Source organism: Mustela putorius, unplaced genomic scaffold (genome assembly GCF_011764305.1).
Source record: "Mustela putorius furo isolate JIRA1106 unplaced genomic scaffold, ASM1176430v1.1 tig00000842_pilon_pilon_pilon, whole genome shotgun sequence".
NCBI lineage: Eukaryota > Metazoa > Chordata > Mammalia > Carnivora > Mustelidae > Mustela > Mustela putorius.
The window spans coordinates 1,110,916-1,116,915 of record NW_025421493.1 but is presented as its reverse complement, the minus strand read 5'-3'; positions in this window follow the sequence as shown (position 1 = coordinate 1,116,915).

The window sequence follows — 6,000 nt, the reverse complement described above, 5'->3', positions numbered from 1 at the left end:
AAATAAATAAATCTTTAAAAAAAATAAAAAGTACAAGGCTATAGGGTATAATGAAATCACTTATTCCCATTACAGAGACTGAGTCACATCTATTTATTATAAGAATTAATTGGTACAACATAGAATTTAAAAGGATTTACCTGTCTTGACAAAGAAAATTTTTAAAAGATTTTATTTATTTATTTGAGAGAGAGAAAGAGAACATCAGTGCACAAGCAGGGAAAGGGGCAGAGGGAGAGGGAAAAGCAGAATGCCCACCAGCAAGGACCCTGATGTGGGGCTTGATTCCAAGACCCTGAGATCACTACCCTATCCAAAGGCAGACGCTCAACCAACTGTGCCACCCAGGCACCCCACAAAGATGATTTTGTAGGTGGTTACAATTTGGAAAATGTGTTATGTTTTTCCTTCAAAGAACAAGAGAGAAGTGAAAAACATAATAAGCACTGAAGTAAAATGAGCAAGAAGGATATTTTAAGATCAATAAAGTTTATCTTTTCTCATTATGAAAAGCCAGTGTAGACAAATATGGGAGTCACATAGTTTTCTTGCATGGAAAAATTTTTGTGGAATATGAAAGTGTGTGTGTGTGTGTGTGTGTGTGTGTGTGTGTGTGTAGGACAGGGAGATGAAAGGGGAGAAGAAGAAAATTTGAAAGAGATCCAGCAGGGACCAAGGAATATAGAAGAGTGTAGGAGAATTAAATGATAAAGATACACTCAGGCTTTTGTTTCCTTAAATCATCTAAAAACTGTATCTAGAATATTCTTCAAGTCAGCAGGTCAGGCCAAGGATATTTATTTTAGTTACTATAATATATAGTGAAAATTTGTATCTTCCTTGGTTATTACTGCATCTAATGCTCATAGGTAAAATATCTTTCAATGGCTACCTTAGCCATTGTTGTTTTATAGTTTCCAAAGGTCAACTAGCAAAGGATCATTCCAAGAGTCCAAATGTTTGAAAGTCAGTAGTTTGTAACCTAAAAAGATAGGTCGATAGATTGAAACTGAGTTTTGAGGACAATGGAAGTGAAGGGTAGATGGCAATTTGATTCTAATATTGATTCAGTTTCATTCAGTGGATTGGGTACATGTACCACTCTTGACATCTAGAAGTGTTGAGTGCTACTTAATGCTGACTCATATGTGAGACTCATTTGGATCAGAATTTAGGAAGATGTCTGACTTCTCCCTCTTTCTCTCTTTCACATTCACATTCACATTTCTTTCACACTCATACACACACACACACACACACACACAATTTTCTTCAACTCAGCTATGTGAGAGAAGACATGCTTTTGGAATATATTATAGTAGGGAGGTAATATGGAGAGAAGGGAAGGAGAACAAATAATAAAAGTGCTACAGATAGTTTTGGTCAACCTCTTTATCTGAGTTATACATTCTTTCCATTCAACCTCTCTTCTTCCCATACAAACAATTCAATGGGATATGTTTTCTTATCCTTGTGATATAGAGACCAGTACCAGAAAACAGGGATAGATTAGAAAAAGAGGTCACAGCAATGATAATTTTGAAAAGGGACAATTTTTTTATGTTGATACAATCAGAACATTCAGCTAAACAAGTATTTTTGTATGTGTATACTTATTATATTTCAGGACAGTGTTGGGAACTAAGAGTAAAAATGTGAATATATATAGGCCTTGATATAAATGGTATTTTATAATTTAGAGATAGTAGAGAGCAAAATAGTGAATTACACTGTAATGTGGTAAATGACAAGATGAACTATAAACTCCATAAAGGCAGTAGTTATGCCTAAAGTTGCTCACTTATATCCTGATCATCTAGTACATTGTCTTACACATAGTAAATTCTCAATAAATGTTAAATAAATAAACAGAAGTGTATTATAGGCATTGTGGGATTAGAAAAAAGGACAGATCACAGTTGGTGATTTAGGGTGAACTGTTTGGAAGGAATAATGGTTGAACTAATACTTATTAACAATTTACCCATTTAAATAGAAAGTGGTAGGCTTTAGTTAGAAAGAATAGCACAGGGACGCCTGGGTGGCTCAGTTGACTAAGCAGCTGCCTTTGGCTCAGGTCATGATCCCAGCATCCTGGGATCAAGTCCTGCATCAGGCTCCTTGCTCAGCAGGGAGCCTGCTTCTCCCTCTGCCTCTGCCTGCCATTCTGTCTGCCTGTGCTCGCTCTCTCTCCCTCTCTCTCTGACAAACAAATAAATAAAGTCTTAAAAAAAAGAAAGAATAGCACAATAATAGGTAAAATGCATAAAATGGGATGTCAGATATTAAGAAAAATAAGAATTTCGGTAATACCAGATATATTTCAACAGCACTGGAGTAAGGAGGAAGATGGCAATAGAGTAGGAGGACCTTGGGCTCATTTTGTCCCCAAAATACATTCTAACTATCAAATCATCCTAAATACCCCAGAAATTGATCTGAACACTGACAAAACAAACTGCACAACTAAAGGGAGAGAAGAGGTCACATTGAAGATTGTAGGCAGTACAGAGACATTGTTTAGGGAAGACATGGATCGTGAGGGCTCCAGAGAGGTGGTAGTCATAGTCACAGAGAAGGGGAGACAGAGGAGCACACAAAGGAATGCACAAAGAGAAGATTTCCATAAAACTATTGACTTGGAAAATGAAAAGGGCTGAATTTTGTAAATTATTGAAACCAGTGGGGCTTAAAGTCTGGACTTTTGAAATTCAGGGAGCTTGTCTGAGATAGAGTCTGGAGGGCACTGCACAGATCCTGGACAGAGGGCAGGCAAACAACCTGGGGGAGCACAACATGGAAACAGTGATGTGAAGAATGCCTGGAGGACAAAAGGAGGTTATTCACTCTTCTCCAAGTGGATCCCTGAGAGGTAGTGTTCATAGAGAAAGTTCTCTGGGGAAAAAAAGGAGCTTACTAGTGCTTTTCCCTTCCCTTTCCCTCAGCATAAACACAGAACAACCTGTAAGAGGCAGTGCAGTGCTGACACTGGCTGCTTATATTGTTTATACCCCCTGCTCTCTAGCAGGACTGCTTTTCTCAGACAAGCTTGCCTTATTCACAGCACTGTAGGCATTCCTTGCCCTGAGAAGACCAGCCCAAAGCCCAGCCCAAATCCTGTCTCTCAACCAGAGAATACTGCAGGGGCTCAGTTCTGGTGGAGTTGGTGTCAGGTCTCATTTCATAAGCAGTCCAGAGCATACCTACTTAAAACTCACCACATTCAGCTCAGTGATCAAACACTGCCCACAGTATATTGACAAGGAGAGCCTCTGCAGAACACTGGCTTTCATGGAGCTTACAGTTCATCTTGTCTGTTACCACATTACAGTGTAATTCACTATTTTGCTTTCTACCATCTCTAATTATAAAATATCACTTATACTAAGGCCTATGTATATTCACATTTTTACCCTTAGTTACCAACACTGTCCTGAAATATAATAAGCATACACATACAAAAATACTTGTTGAAGGATAGAGCACCCAGAACCCAATGGCAAAGATGCAAAAAACACACATCAGAGACAATCCTTGAAGTTCCAGGCCCTGGACATTACATGAGCTCTTCTTCATAAGGCCATTACTTTAGAAGCAAGTGATATAACTGTTTTTTTTTTAACACACAGAAGAATACAGAGACATAAACAAAATGTCAACATGGAGGAGTTTATACAAATGAAAGAACAAGATAAAACCATAGCCAGAGATTGAAACAGAACAGATATAAGTAACATGCCTGATGGAGAATTTAAAGGAGTCATTATAAGGGTATTCATTGGGCTGAAAAAAGAATAGGAGACATCAATGAAACCCTTACCACAAAGAAAAAATAGTTTAAAAAGAATCAATCAGGTGACTGGGTGACTCAGTTGATTAAGTGTCCAACTCTTAGTTTCAGCTCAGGTCATGATGTCAGGGCTGTAGGATTGAGCCCCATGTTGGGCTTTGTACTCAGTGTGGAGTCTGCTTGTTCCTCTCCCTCTGTTTCTCTCCAATATCTTTATATCTCTAAAGTAATGAATAAATAAAATTTTAAGAACAGAACAAAAGATAAAGAGTGCAATAAATGAGATTGGAAACAGACTTGATAAAATAAACAGCAGGCTGGAAGGACAGGAACAAATAAGTGACATAGAAGACAAAGTAGTGGAAAGAAATGAAACCAAAGGAGAGAAAAAAAAGGAAATATGCAACACAAAAATAGACTTAGGGGATCTCAATGATTCCAAGAAACATATAAATACAAATAAAATTTGCATTATAGGAATCCCAGAAGAAGAGAGAGGAAAGGGGGCAAAAAATTTATCTGAAGAAATAATAGCTGAAAACTTCCCTAATTTGGGGAAGGAAACAGACATTCATATCCAGAAGACATAGAAAACTCCTATCAAAACCAACAAAATCAGGACAACACCAAGACATGCTGTAATTAAATTTGCAAAATAGAGTGATAAAGAAAATAATCAATAAAGCAGAAAGACAAAAGAAGTCCTTTACTCACAATGTAAGACCCATAAGGCTAGCTAGAGATTTCTCAAAAGAAACATGTCAAGACAGAAGGGAGGGGCATGATATATTCAAAGTGCTGCTGGCAAAAATCTGCAGCCAAGAATATTCTTCCAGCAAGGCTATTGTTCAGCATAGGAGAGATAGTTTCTCAAAAAACTAAAGGAGTTCTTGAGCATGAAACCAGCCCTGAAAGAAATATCAAAGCAGGGGCACCTGGGTGGCTCAGTTAAGCAACTGCCCTCAGCTCAGGTCATGATCTCATGGTACTGGGATCAAGCTGTGCATTGGACTCCCTGATCAGTGGGGAGTCTGCTTCTCCCTCTTCCTCTCCTCCTCTTCCCCCATTCATGCTCTCTTTATCTCTCATGCTCTCTCAAATAAATAAACAATATTTTAAAAATGACAATATTAAATACTAAAAGGGACTTAATATTTAATACAAAGGAGAGACCAAAAGTGAGAAAGACAACAAAATGTCAGAGAAAATCTCCAGGAACAACAACAAAACTAGTCCTAAATTGGCAACAAAGGCCTATCAATCAATAATTTCTTCCAATGTAAGTAGACTAGACATACTGAACAAAAGATATGGGGTATCAGACAGGATTAAAACAAGCAAGACCTACCTCTATACTTCTACAAGAGACACCTGCAGATTGAAAGTGAGGGGGTGGAGGAACTTTTACCATGTAAATGGTTGTCAAAAGAAAGATAGAATAACAATACTTATAGCAGACAAAGTGGTCTTAAAACTAAGACTCTGACAAGAGACAAAGAAGGGATTATATAATCATAAAGGGGACAATCCAACAAGAAGACATAACAATGGTAAATACTTATACACCCAACATGAAAGCACCCAAATATATGAGTTACTAGCAAAAATAACGGAACTAATTGATAGTAATATGATAGAAGGGGACTTAAACATTCCACTTACCTCAATGGACAGATCATCTAAACAGAAAATTAATAAGGAAATGATGGCTTTGAATGACACCCTGGAGAACATGGACTTATCAGGTATAGTCAGAACATTCCATCCTAAACAAACAAACAAAAAAAACCAAAACAAAACAAAAACAGAATACATGTCCTTTTCAAGTGCACATGGGACATTCTCCATAATAGATCACATGTTACATCACAAACACAGGCCTCAATAAACAGAAAGACTGAGATAATACCTTGTATCTTTTCTGACAATTACTCTATGAAACTAGAAGTCAACCACAAGGAAAAATTTGGAAAGACCACAAATACATGGATGTTAAGCAACATGCTACTAAGTAATGAACAGGTCAACCAGGAAATCAAAGAATAAATTAAAAAAAAAGAAACATGTGGAAACAAATAAAAATGAAAATACAATGGTCCAAAACCTTTGTGATGCAGGAAGAGTGGTCCTCAGAGAGAAGTATGTAACAATACAGGCCTACTTTAAGAAGCAAGAAAAATCTCAAATAAGCAACTTAACTGTACACCTAA